Source organism: Bemisia tabaci, chromosome 2 (assembly GCF_918797505.1).
Source record: "Bemisia tabaci chromosome 2, PGI_BMITA_v3".
Lineage (NCBI taxonomy): Eukaryota > Metazoa > Arthropoda > Insecta > Hemiptera > Aleyrodidae > Bemisia > Bemisia tabaci.
This window is the reverse complement of record NC_092794.1, coordinates 49,184,924-49,199,858: the sequence shown is the minus strand read 5'-3', so window position 1 is coordinate 49,199,858 and position 14,935 is coordinate 49,184,924. Positions and strand designations below refer to the sequence as shown.

Below are 14,935 nucleotides of genomic sequence, written 5' to 3'. Positions count from 1 at the left end.
AGCGATAGATTTACGGAACTTAACTTTCGCGCAAAGTTCCGTGAAATTTTGCTAGTAGTGTTGACAGGGCTTTCGCAAAAAATGTATCCCACACGAGTAGGTAACCATGTCTTATGCACCCCTCCCCCTCCGGCACGTTCACTTGATGGTTTTCATTGATGTTTCAAAACGAATGAGAAGAAGGCGGCGAAATACAGGCGGCTCATGGGCGGCAAGTAGGTAAATCCGGCCCTGGTCATACTGCCGTGCTGAGGAAGAACGCCGTATGAATCTTTAGGCGTTGCCAAATTTCCGAATCATGTAAATCACGAATTTTCGGGAAAATTTGTGAATATTTTTCTTTCAATTTTACAGATAATTTTGTTTTCAATTTTATATAAAGTTCTTTAAAATTTCTCGTGAAAATATTCATAACTTTCCTCAAAAATAAACATTTTATCGAAGGAAATTTGGCAACTCTCGAATATTCATACGGTGTTTTTGCTTAGCACGGCAGCAAACTGCTCGTATTCCGAGGAAACACTTCCAGCATTTGAACTGAATTTCTGTCCTCGGAACTGAAGTTTTTCTCCGTGTAGGTGTACAATCTTCCATTTTCAGGCTCGGCATCGAAGGAAAATAAGTGTGGAGCAACGAAACCCGAATCAATTTAAAAAATAGGCTTTCCAACTTATATCGTTTTACAGATCCATCAGAGAGGCCGAGTACATTGTCGAGAGAGGAGCTAATGCTAGTCGCTCATCTACATGCGGAAAAGGGGCGAAAATTGAGTGAAAGCCTCGAGTGCGTGTACGGGAGCGAAACACGGTGGGAAAATTTCCCGTCGAGTCTATCAAGGGACCGTTTAGAGCGTTTACCGCAGAAGATTGTCGACGCTTCGCGCGCTCGGCTCCGCGGAAAAAGGGATGCAACGTCGCCAACCCCTTAGAAATCCCCCTCAGGAACTCCAGAAGCATCGTATGAACATCACAACGATGCCAAGTTTCCTTCGACGAAGTTCGGATTTCGTGGAAAAGCAGCGGATTTGCCCATTGACTTTTTCAGAGAGCGGGATTCATGATCCAGCAAACTGAATCTTAAAATTGTTAGATAAAGCGAAAGCGATGGATAAGAAGATATAGGAATAAAGAAACACTGCTACTGTTGGAAGGAGGTATTTTTCTATTTAGAATGGGGAGAAATATTTGATGGCTCTAAAAGTCTTTTCTCAGTTAAAATAAAATGAAAAACGGAAAAATGCAGCAATTTTCATGAGTTGCGCACATTCCAAAAATGAAGCGAATAAAATAAAGAAAAAGAAAAAAAATCGTGTCAAGTTAGACCTCCCCCCCCACCCCAAACAAAAAAGAAGGTTTGAACCAAAAAAAAGAGGTTTGAAGTTTTATTTATTCAAGACTCAATGGTAAGGACAAACTTTAACTAAATTTTATGCTAAAAATATTTTCCCTCGACTTCGCACTTTTGACAGGAAAAAATGTACGACCAGTTGAATTCGAAACAACTTCCAACCATTTCTCTTCATAATGTTGCGTTTCTGTTCAACTCGGTCCGTTCGATCCGCATTGTCGAGAACTTACGAGGCAAAATATTCTCACTTCCCCTCGGGCATAAATATTTCATCAGAAGAAATTTGGCAACGCTCGAAAGCTCATACGGCGTTCTTACCCAACGCGGTGAATTTTGCACGCGAGTCGGCAGCGCGGGGCGGTAAGTGGTACGAGCTACGTATGAATTTATCATCGCGAAAAGAAAACCGCCACCGCAAAGATACAAGGAGCGCTCCTGAGACGAGCGCAGGGACCGGTGCGAACCCAAGGGGGGGGGGGCGCCGCGGAGAGGGGGGCGGGGGGGATCGAGGTGGATGAGGTCGAGATTTTCATTCAAAATTTCCCGGGGCATGAATAAGAGATTAGCCGTCTCACCTGTGCAACGCAACGAATAACGCCTGCAAATCCCGCGATATGCAAACTGATATTAACCCGCGCCATTGAGGTGGGTATTTACCTGTTTCAACGCGGACGGGGGTGGAAAGCGGGCGGATGCTTTACATCCGTGAATTTTTTGCCCCCCCCTTCCTCCCCCGCCCTTCGTGTTATAATAAATTACGTCGTCGGAATGAAATCTTCCCGGCTTAAACCTAATCTGGCCATTGATTTTATGTAAAAAGGGTGATTGTATGCGGTTATCGGCTTGTGTCTTTAACTTAATGTGAGAAGTGTGCGGGGCGTGAGGTGGGGGGCGGGGAGCGCTTCGCGCCTGAAAATAAGCTCGCCTTTTCAACGATTTGTAGTTATTTATGCCTTCGTTAAATGTATTCGACGTTAGGTTATCTCTGCCGGGTATCTCTTTTAATTTTCGTTCCTCTCCGCAGAAAACGCGAAATTGGAACGATGTGGATATGGTCATTTTGTTTCAAGCTTCAATATGTTGCGAGGAAAGCTCATATATTTTTTGAACCCTTAGATGCTCGAGACTTCTTTTATATGAAAAGCCCCAAGTCCGGTCAAATTGATCCGTGCTTAATTACATTAATTATGGTAGTTTTTTAAGTATTATCTATTATTTCTATGCTATTAAGGGTATAAGAATTAATCTTCATTTGCCATTCATTCTCCTCTAGAAGGGTTAGTCATGTCAAGTTGACCCAGCTTAGAATTTCTAGAGCTAGTTGTAAGAAAAATTTCCCGACACTATACACAACTCTCACCAAAATACCAATTTCAGACGTGCGCCCTTCGGGGCACTTGATAGAGATCTCCAAACACGTTTTTCTTTCTTCAAAATGATTTTTTATTTGGATACTCCGTAGCATATTTTAAGCAAACATCACCTGAACTTTCCTCAAATTTCAAAAACAAGAGACACCTCAACGCGGGTTGATAACAGCGCAGAGGTCAAACTACGAGATAGTAAAAAAAGAGGGCTGATTACGTCTCTCATCTACGGCTGTGTTGCTCACATAGCTTTTGAAGGGTAAATGCTTGGCCATTCATCACGTCCAAGATCTTGGACGTCATGCTCACTTTAATGAGGAATAATTTTTTCGAAAGTCAAAGTGAGCATAGCGTCCAAAATTGTGGGATGCAGTAGTTTCTTGAAGCACCACTATTAAAATGTGTTGGAATCAACACAATGTAGAAGTAGAGCAAAGACAAGGATGCGCGTCGATGACGGCGCAGAGATACAACTATTCGTGCTTGATGGATGTCCGCGTTGCGTTCGCAAAATTGAAGGCGGGATGGCGTGAGGCGTGAACTCTCAATGCTCCGCTCTATGGCACTAGTGAGGTGTCGCGTCGCTCTGATTCAGGAGCAAAGTTAAAAAATGAGGCCCGAATACGTCTCTCCCATCTTCTGCTGTATTGACACTCGATTATTTTCGCTGCACTCTGCCTCAAGGATGCAAGTTCCTCCATAGAATGTCAGTATTCATCTCAACGCTTCACCGTGCTGCCGTGCTAAGGAAAAATGACGCGTGAGAATTCGAAAGTTGCCAAATTTCCCTCGGGAAAAATGTTGATTTTTAAAGATGGGTACATGGATGTTTTCTCTTGAAAATTTTAGGTAATTTATAACTGATTGCGATTACAATTCTGTGAAAAATGGGCCGAAAAGTATTCAGATTTTCCTGAAAAGAGCTTGATGCAAAAACGGTTTTTTTCGCCCCCCCTCTGGAAGTTCTTCAGACTTTGTCTATTGATTACTCATACTTGAGCGCTTCTTTTCCCAAATTTTCAGACCCCCAAAAAATTTTGGGGGGGGAGCTAGGGGGGGGGGGTGGAAGTCAAAACCTGTGAACCTCGATATCTCTTGAGCAAAGAAAGATATCGAGGTCCGGTTTGGACGAAAAATCGTCTAAAATTGCATACTTTGAGATTCTAAAGGTCGAAATTCCGATATCACATTTTTAAGTTAACATATGTGCTTATTTCCAGTTTTTAGGTCTAGAAAATTTCTTTTAAACGAAAAATTTACAAAGATCTCAATTTTTTATTTGAACCAAAACCAGTTTTTTAAATTGTTCGTCTTTTTCCGCATCCAACGAGTGGTCCATTAAGCTGGGGAACCAAACGGTTCCGGAGTTATGATCGATTGAAGTTTCCGCTCAACGCGCGCCGACCGATTTTCGCGCGCAAAAAAGTCGGATTTGACTGTTATTAGATCAGATTGAATGTTCAAACTGAGCAAAATGCTTTATTAGGGACTCTTGAAGGTCGCTGAGTTCAGAAATTACCGATACTTCCAAAAAATTCTCGTTTTTAAAATTGCAGCTTCGGACAGGACCACTGAGCGGCCGGTCGGCGCTCAGTGGGCTTCTAAAATAGCGCTGCGGAGCTGTAATTTTAAAAACGTAAATTATTTGGAAGTATCTGTAATTTCTGAACTCAGCTACCCTCAAGAGTCCCTCCCTAATAAAGCATTTTGCTCAGTTTGAACATTCAATCTGATCTAATAACAGTCAAATCCGACTTTTTTGCGCGCGAAAATCAGTTGGCGCACGTTGAGCGGAAACTTCAATCGATCATAACTCCGGAACCGTTTGGTTCCCCAGCTTAATGGACCACTCGTTGGATGCGGAAAAAGACGAACAATTTAAAAAACTGGTTTTGGTTCAAATAAAAAATTGAGATCTTTGTAAATTTTTCGTTTAAAAGAAATTTTCTAGACCTAAAAACTGGAAATAAGCACATATGTTAACTTAAAAATGTGATATCGGAATTTCGACCTTTAGAATCTCATAGTATGCAATTTTAGACGATTTTTCGTCCAAACCGGACCTCGATATCTTTCTTTGCTCAAGAGATATCGAGGTTCACAGGTTTTGACTTCCACCCCCCCTAGCTCCCCCCCAAAATTTTTTGGGGATCTGAAAATTTGGGAAAAGAAGCGCTCAAGTATGAGTAATCAATAGACAAAGTCTGAAGAACTTCCAGAGGGGGGGGCGAAAAAAGCCGTTTTTGCATCAAGCTCTTTGTATTTTAATGGAGGGAATTTGGCAATGGCTGAAGGCTCATACGGTATTCTTCTTTAGGACGTTCCTTTGATCGCTCACACCAAAAAAAAATAGTTACGGGCTTTATAGACATACCGTCCGTTCCGGGCTCAGGGACCAAAAATTCAGGGTGCTAGAGCCGTAGCTTTAATTGCTCCGGGTGCTACGCCCGGAACTTTCGGCCTCTGAGCCCGGAGCGCAGGGACTATATCTATATAGCCCGTAAGTACGGCTTCCACGTTTTTTTCAGTGCACCATCTGCCAACGGCACCGGGAAACAACCCCAAAAATTCATTTCCCTCGACGTAAGCGTTCAAAAGTTGGGCAGGAGGGGGAGGGGAGTTTTTGAATCAACCCCAATGTAATGAGTTGTTGGCCGGGGATAGTTTCTCCCGTGCTTGGCACTGGGAGGGAGGTTACCACGCGCGTTTCCGCCGTTCGTCGACTCACGAGCAACTCAATCAGGGTGGCGAAGGACACGGAAACGGTGAAATTTTCAGATGCAGTCACACACACTCACACGCGCACCCTTCCCGGACGACTATATTCCATTTTTGACGTTCGTTTCCCCTAGCTAATTTCACCCGCGGTCAGAATCGCATTTCAATTTATTGCCCAGAAACGACGTGTTATGACGTTGCCGTTTAGACAAGAAAATACGTTAACGAGCGTTGGAACTAACCCCAAAAATGTTGATAAACAAGGTAAAGGATACCTGAAGAAATAAATAAAATTATTCTATTTTTTATAGTGTTATTAGAATAAAAGTTAATAAATTCTTTAGTTGAAAGTCGCACTAAATAAAAAATGTAAAAGCAAAAAAAGAATTTCAACATCACTGGAAAAAAAACACACATTGGATCTAGGTTCCAGACTCTTGAAAACATTGACAAGAAAAAGGACTCTTGATTCAAGCAGATTTAAGCTTAAATCAAAAGGAATACCGCTCAAATTAAGACGCATGGTTCTTGATTTAAGCTTAAATCTGATTGAATCAAGAGTATTTTTTCTTGTCGATGTTTTCAAGAGTCTGGACTCTAGATCCAATGTGATTTTTTTTCCAGTGATCAGTATTCAGCAACACTTAAAAATAAAGTAGTATAAACAGGAAATCAATGAAAACTACAATCAAGAAAGAACGTGTACGGATCATGAATTTCAAAAAGTCTAGAAATAATTTAATTAAACATTAAAATTATATGAATAAGTTAAGAAAGAAGTAATGAAGAAAACTCTGCATAAACTTCAAGGAATGATGTCAATTCGTTCTCCTTTAAAAAAATAACATAGAGGCGGAGATTTTCAGGCACCGCAGATACGTGAATGCGGACTTAGGCCGTCGAATTGAAACTACACTGTGCTTCTTCGACTTTATCTTACTAATTGAGCGGGGCAGAGGCGTTGAAGTTAAGGTCAGAGTGGATGAAAATTTACTCTTGCGTCGGTCGGCCCTGCCCTGTCTGTAGCTTCTTGCGCCCTCATGCAGATAATCGATTCATTTCTGGTCGCGATATTTTTGCTCGCAATTCCGCACCTTTATCCGGATGTTTCCTCGATAAAAAGAGGGGTGAATTTCCGTTATTATGTGTTACGCTTCGATAAGGGTTCCGCTTTCGTCTTCACTCTTCGCGTCCGTTGTTTTAATTAATCGAGGATTTTGCCCCGCAACGCATTTAAATGACGTATTTTCTCCTTCTTTGCCCACTTCAGCTCTGAATCGCGACTTTAGACCGTGAAGCTGCGGTTTCACAGACAGTGCGCGACGCGAAATTGGTCGCGCTCTGAGAGCGATGATTTTAAACCTGTCGGTTGCCACGACTGAGAAAGCTGCGCTTTCAACGTCCGTGCCAAAGAATCAGAGTTTTTCAATTAGCTAATTAATCGATGAATTAAATTTGTTGGTAATCGTAAATGCAGTAATCAATTAATGATCGAATCGAATCAAAATGAAACGATTATTTAATCGATTAATATGCATACTTTGGAACGATAAAATTTTGAAAATAACAACCTGTACCCTGAGATTTGTAATAATTATAGTAATGCTTTCAGTAGCTTTTTTTACATTGTCAGAACGAAAAATAATTGGTTATTCACAATTACGTGAAGGACCAAATAAAACCCTGATTAGGAATTACTTAACCTATTGCAGATGTAATAAAATTAATTTCTAAGGAGAATGCATCTCAGGAGATGCCCATCATGGTTCTCAGATGTAAATCAGCATTTGCGCTGAATTCAAGAATCAAATATCATGTGTGCTGAACATCTCCAATGATAATTTAGAAAATCTCGACACAATTATTTCCGTATTTCCTCTTAAAATCTTTTTTATATTAGCACGTGAGGACTCTGACTTTTAGATCTGATCCCTTTGATCTTTAGAGGTTTTGAACTGATTTCATGGGATCTAGGAAGTTTCTGATTTACGATTAACCGGTAGGGAATAGTCGATTAAACAGTTGCTCGAAATTTTTACAATCAATTAGTTAATCCAATTGGAAAACATTTGATCAATCGATTGATTAGTCGCCAATCGAGAAACTACACAATGGATGAATGGACGGGTGCAACATCATTGCAACCGAAAGCGCGGGCATGTTTGCCGTTTGCGTCAGTGGCGTGGCGTGTATTACGATGTATCGATTGTTATGCCATTTAAATCTACGGTAAAGAATCGATTATTAAGGTGTTCGCTGCGAACACCCTGTTTATCGATCCTTTTCCATAGGTTCAAACGGCATAACAATCGATATATCGCAATTCACGCCACGCCACTGGTTTGCGTCGGGTGCCATCTGTGGAACCGTGGCTCGAGACGTTAACGCGATACCGCGTAGTTACGTTCGCATCATTGGTGGGTGAGCGCTGCCGGCACGAACCACGTATCTTGATAAGATTCCGGTTGGTGTTAGGCTGTTCTTGCATAAGAGAGAATCTTCCTCCTTTACTTCCGCACGGCTGGATGCCAACGCGTAATCAGTCAGCAGAAGAATCGAAACCGGAAGTGGATTGGAAGGCGCCTGCTTTTCGTTCCCCGGTGAAAGAATCGAAGCGGAAAATTCCACCTTAAATTAAAAACGCTTTAATTGTTTCCCGATTATTCGAACTTATTTTTATCAAAACTCATCGAAAGTCACAAGGACGAAGGAAAAATGAAAGTAGGTATCGGACGGTAGGCCCTATACCTGGTTGCTAAATGTTCATGTTATGAATTTTTTTGAACAAACAACAATCGGACTATATTTTACAATTAGGAACGAAAAGTTTCTGGCTCATATTAGAAACAACGGATTTGCGATTAGTCACCCTATAGACATAAGTGTTTTCACGGACGAGCCAGAAATTTTAGCTCTTAACTGCAAAATGTGGTCCAATTTGTAACGGCATTTTAAAACTTTAAGAGTCGACTTTTCGTGAGGAAGGTACAGCTGGATGTATTTTAACGATGGTTCCACAATGGTGCTCTTTTTTCCTACCCGTTGGTGGATTCTTACCTACCTTGAAGTATGTCAGAATCATACAATCTTTTCTTTTTTACGAATTATTTCTAATCATCGTAAATCATTGTGATCGTGTACATGGATCCACCACCAACTTCAAACTCTTTAATTTTACTCGAGTTTCGTAAAAATTGTCCTTCATGTAGTGGTGCGTCAAAGGCATCGTTCAAGATCTCTTGATCTCAATGTGAACCATACCGAGGCGCCCGTTTATAGTTGGGTTCGGTTAGGTCACGCATCTAAACTAACTCCGCGGCAGTGCTTAGAGTATCGCCGAAATTGAAGGCGCGTTCGATTGAAAATTGCGCTACTGGTTTCTCGCGGCATTCGGGTTGAAAATTATCCCGTGTTCCTGAAAATTTTCTGAATCTTAAAATAGTGTTGACAATCGACGGGTTTTGGGTAAAAGAAAAGTGTTCTTTTTGCCTGATTTGACCTGACGCAGACACAACTTTTGAGATCAGATCTCCTTCCGATTAATCGTATCTCATTAAAGAGTCTGCGTGCAAAAAAGGCCAAATCTCCCGTGGCTTTTATTTTTTAGTATGATATTCTTCAAAAACAAAGAGCACTTATTCTGGAAAGTTCAAGTCTCAAAAAAAAAATTTTCTGCCTTATGGCAGTGTTGCCAAGTCGCAACTTCAAAAATTCGATAACTCCTAATATCTTTTCACACTCTCGACTCCTCGCGCTCCGTTTGCTCGAGCCTCACCATTTTGTGCAAGTGACTTTATTTAAGGGGCTTGGACGACAAGGTGCATAAGTGCAGTTTTTGAAAAAATTTAGATATCCATGAACTCAACTAAAACTAATTTGCAAGTATACTCTGAAAAATTCACAACTGAAATCAAAAGTGAGTTTACTTCCGTTCTGCCATAAGGCTCCATGTAATTTTGAAACTTTAAACAAGTATTTCTTGAGATAGCAAAAACTACAATTATAAGCCTTGTCCTCCAAGCTTCTCATTTGATGTTTACCTCAAAGCGACCTCATATGCTGTTTACCTCAAACTAGGCATTTGAGCAGATCTCGTTATATTCTTTTGTTCACCTTTTAAATGCAACCCTCCAAACAGTATTACGTGACATGTTGGAACACCTTGAACAGGCGCACTTTTTAGTCAGAAAACTGGTCATGGTGACACTTTTACTTCCGCCTTCCTTTAGTTGCAGTGATTAAACTTTTTGTTAAAGTAAAAAGACGAGAACGAGCTGGAAGGTCGTAAAAAGGGAGATAAAGAAAAATCGTTAAGCTCAAATATCTGCAACTTGGAATCTCTCGAAGGGGAAGCAAGCTACGAAGTTTCTTCCTTTGTTTCCGGGAGCAAGTGTTTAATACAATCTTGTCTCTACTAGATAACTAGATTACCTCTTTGGACTGTGAACCTGGAACTTGATTAGGAAGGTGCCCATTTCCCCTATCTGTTCACTCTCCTGAGTTGTTTGTATTTATGTGGTTTATTATGTTTGATATATTGACTGTAGGCCGCTTTATCTTTACTGACTTTGTTATGAGCCTTGTGGTGGTTTAGGTCTCTCTCCGGTGAGTCGTGGTGAGATTTTCGGAAAAATCCCTATGTTCTCCTGAAACTTAAAGATGACGTCTTTGCTTTTTGGTTCTCACCCCCATTTAACCCCAAACTAATCAAATTCTTTGGCGGAAATAAAATAAAAATAGAATTCTCAGAAATGAGCTAACGCACAAGATTTTCCTAGGAAAGAAGTTACTGCCGGTTGTTTTCATCTTTTCCGCAATCTCACTAATCTGCTGTGCTAAGAAAGAACACTGTATGAACTTCTAGATGTTGCCATAATTCTAATTATAAAGTATTCACTTTTGAGGAAATTTATGAATATTGTTCCTTGAAATTTTCCGATACTGCAGATTGAATTGCTAATAAAATATTCAGGAAAATTCGGAGAAAAATGTACGCAAGTTTCCTTGAAAATTTCTATTTTATGAAAGGAAATTTGGAAAAGTCTGAAGGCTCATATGCCGTTTTTCTTCGCAAGGTAGAATTAGTGATCAGCTTTGGTTTTAGGTGATAAAGAGTCGTTACAGAAGCGTAACTTGGTAACTGGGCGTAACTTTTCCTTCTTGCATTTTATATCAGCTTAAACCTAACGTTTCTACAGTGGGTCACTAGCAAGAATAGAACGTATGTATCCCCGTCAAAATTTCACGCAAACTCACTAATTACGTTCAAAAACTTAAAAGTTAAAACTTTGAACTAAAAAAATTGTGGTGACAATTTGAACTGAAAGTAGTCGATCGAAACTTCCCGCTCTCGAAAAATACCAAAATCCCCACTTAATGTGTCGCTGTGTTTAACACTGCACTGAAAAAAAATCTTGGTGCATTTACTAAGAAAAGGGTAAAATTACCAAGAATTCAGGGTTTTATTTGATCCCAGTTTTTTCTTGGTAAAATTACCATTTATGGAATTGGTAATTTTACCGAGAAATCTCGGTAGAATTATTGACTTTCTCGGTAATTTTACTGGACCATGGTAAAAACGCCAATATTTTTTATCGACTGTGGTAGAATTACCGAGATAAAATGGCAAAGTTACCGGGAATTGATTACCAATAAAAGTGGTATTCTTACCGGAGAAAAACAGTAAAAATACCGGTTTTTAGGTAAGCTTACCAGTCTGTCTTGGTAAAATTACCAATAATTGGTAAAAAAAGTGAGATGGTATAGGTACCAACGGACCCTGGTAAAAACGCCGAGAATTTTTTCTCATTGTGAACGATCTAGAGAGGTAGAAAAAGACGATCACCTCCGCTCCACTTATCAAAGGAAGTATAAAAAAGGGGTTAAACAAGAGGGAAGGGCGAAAAATACTATCAGCTAGTGAAGCATGATAATGATTAAAATCTACATGATGCTTTCAAAACGTTACGATTAAGATGAAAGAAACAGATCATTTGCCCTAAATTTAGTCGGTTTCCAATCGTTTTTTTTGTTTCATATCTTTCTTGTGATCCAATAACAACCAATTAGTGCAAAGAAAAGTAAAAAAGGAAAAGAAAAACTGCCGGGGTCAAAAGCAAATTAGCTAAAAGAATAATTAATTCCAAGGGAGATTTTCGAGTCGTAAACTTGTTTTACGCTGAAATTGAGCGGGGACGAGAGGAGTAGTCGCAGAACTCGATCGGAAGTTACACGATGATAATATTTTCGTTCAACTAATTACGGGAGAAAAAAATATTGTCTTTTTTAAATGACGGCGATCAAGTTTTAACGAGTTGACTCCGGCGGAGCGGACGAAAACACCTGCGCCCAGAAGGCAGGAGAGGACGGATGTAATTGAGAGCTCTGAAATGCGTAGTTTTCTTGACGAAATAACCTAACTGCAGGTCAGCGCTGCAAAATTTTATTTTCTTTTTTTTACCCGGGAGGGTGTTGACCAAGTGGACTACATTTTGAAACTATTGGAACCAATATCATAGGCTCATTTTAGAAACAAAGTATGCGCTATTCGTGTTAATACGCAGGAAAATGTTGCTTCTTCATCCTCTTCCTCTCCTTTTCCTTCCTGCTTTTATTTTTCATCTCATCTTTTTCTCATCCCTCGTTTTTCTCGTTCTCATATCTTCTCTTTTTCCTTCGCTTCTCTCTTTTATTTCTTCTCTACTATTATTCTTCTTTCCCTCTATTCTTTCCTCTTTTTTTTCTTATTTTCTTCCTCATCTGTGTCTATCTTTTCCTCCTCTTTCTCGTCTGCATTCCTGTATTTTTACTTCTCTTATTTCTTCTCTTTTGTATTCTTTTCTATATTCTCTTCATCTTTCCATGTTTGTTTCTCTTCCTATCCTTCTTTTCTTCTTATCCTTTATCTTTCGTTTTTTGTTTACTTTTACCCTATGTTTCTTCCTCTTCTTCTTCTTCTGCTCCATCTTCTTCTTCTTCTGCTCTCTGTTCTTCCTTCTCCTCTATCACCTTGATGTTTCCTGATCAGATGGATGCTTTTATAGACGAGCCGAAAATAGTAGTTCCAAATTGCAAAATGTGATCCACGTCGATTTAGGATTTTGATCTATTTTTCCTCCGATTCACAAAAATAAATAAAATTTTAGACAGAAACCTCACCGTCATATTACAGTAAAACTTCGAATCGTTTTAGACGATTTTTCAACCTCGTAATAGAGTTACGCTCCTTATTCCGGGAAACGACAAAATTCAGCCCCTTTGGGCTTGCAGGGTCGGGCGGGGGAAAAGTTTGAAAATCGCGGGAAACGCCAGCGCCGCCGGGGAAAGAGAAGGTTTACTCAGGAATGTTTACCAAACGGAAGGATCCCATTTTTCATACCTGGAAGGCGAGCTGACAAATTTCAGAAGTCCCGATATTCGATCCGGCGAGAACCTCTCGAGTTTCACGGCTGACAACTTCCTTTTCCGCGTTCGATCTTACGCCTCGGAAAATGGGATCTTGTAGATTTCACGGGAGCGAGCGAAGAAAGGAAAAGCTGCAGCGGAACGTAAAGCGCGCGGTGGGCTTTGAGCAAAATGGCTCCATCGAGCACTCCGACTCGGGACTTGTCCCGCCCGGGACGAAAGGTCAGTTTCCTGAGCGGAATGAAATAACTGTGAAATTGATTCTCTGCGGCGGTGAGACAGACGCCGGGCAGACTTTTCCGCACTCCGTTTTCCCAAAGCAGAGCCATTGAGACACGCAATAATCGCTCACGGGAAACGCAGAATGGACATAGACGGTGCTTAAAATGGACCACTTGACAGGGTATAAAATTCAACTCAAAAATTTTAAAATTAACTCACAAGTGAGAAATTGGACCGCGTTTAGTAGATAGAACCAAGTTTCATTAGCTATTGCAAAATTGAATGGGACGATTCAATTTTTTACAAGAGAACGTTTGAGCGGATTTATTTGAAAAATTCAAGGAATTCGCCTCGTACTATGCATAAAATTCACTGTTTGCTAAAAAAAAATCCGCACAACCGTCCCGCGGACGTTAATTGGATCGCGCTCAGTAAAAAGGAACCAATTATACCACATCTGCTTTTGCGAAATTTACTTGGGTAATTTAGTTTTTTACATAAAAACGGTTGTGCGGATATTTTTGCAAATTTCAGTGAATTTTCTGCTCAGCACGAAGAAAATTTCTCAAAATTTCAATAAACCCGTCCACAATCAAATTTGGCAATAGCTGATGTGGATTGGTTCTTTTCTGCTAAACGCGGCCCCAATGGGCCTGTTGCATGCAAGAGATACAGCCAAGCGAATAGACTTTTTAGTGGTTAAATGACACGAAAATTACGATGGTCACATTAAAAAAGTCTGAAATACACTCCTTATTGCGCAATTTGCGTTGTCAGGAACGCGCTTTTTCAAATTTCCCGCGTCTAGGGGCAGTTTTCTAACGGAAACAATTAACGGCAACTCGCGGCTATTTCCGTTCAACTAAAACTGACAACATAACCTAAAAATCGGAGCTCGTGATATCGTGAAATGAAATGTAGAAGGATTGCGTTGGATATTTAAAAGTTGATCGATTTGGTTACTGCATAAAGCGTATATGGACCACTATAAGAGATCACGTTGGGTTTGTAAACAAACTGAAGGAAAAAATAACAACAACAACAACGACTCGACATCTTCCGGAAATCACCGAGCCCGCCGTTTGCTCGTTTCCGGTGATTAGAAAACTGCCCCCAGACGCGGGAAATTTGAAAAAGCGCGTTTCTAACAACGCAAATTGCGCAGTAAGGAGTGTATTTCAGACTTTTTTAATGTGACCATCGTAATTTTCGTGTCATTTAACCTCTAAAAAGTCTATTCGCGCGGTTGTATCCCTTGCATGCAACAGGCCCATTATCCTCCTTATTATGCAATATAAAGGATTAACTTAACCCTCCCATAATCACAATGTAAACCATATAGGGCCTCATAAGGGAAGGGGCAACTTCAGACGACCTTAGGGACTCCTTTGAGACTCTTTGAGTTTGGTTTTGAAGAGTGTCAATGATAGCCCGGCCTGCAATTCGTTTCCTCCTGGATAAAGTATCGCAAGCGCGTGCGACGTTTCAAAATTTCCGCCGCCATTTTATTTTTTTAAAGAGAAATTGTTCAACGAAGCTGTTCGAAATTCACTGAATTTTCTTGTGCTGCCGATAAAATTTAGTGAAATTTTCAGACAGATTCAAGAAACAATTTTTTTGTTAAGAAATAAAATGGCGGCGGAAATTTTGAAACGTCGCATGACACAAGTGATAATCTCGCCGGAAGGTGACGATTTCGAGACTAATGATTCAAGCGAGGATCCAAAGATTGATGCCGGTCAACCGTATTTTCATGGGCATTCGGGGAGAGCGAGAATGCCGGAGCACTCGGAAGATTTCGCGGCAAAAACTTCGAAGTTATTTTGCTCGTAAACATTCTCTGACCGGAACGGGAATGCACAAAATAAAGCCATTGT

At 40.4% G+C, this 14,935-nt stretch overlaps 1 protein-coding gene across 1 annotated transcript in view; it reads left to right on the top strand.

Moving 5' to 3' along the window:
* Positions 1–14,935, top strand: part of LOC109044102 (potassium channel subfamily K member 18) — a 211,438-nt gene that overhangs the window by 36,390 nt on the left and 160,113 nt on the right. The window lies entirely within an intron of this gene.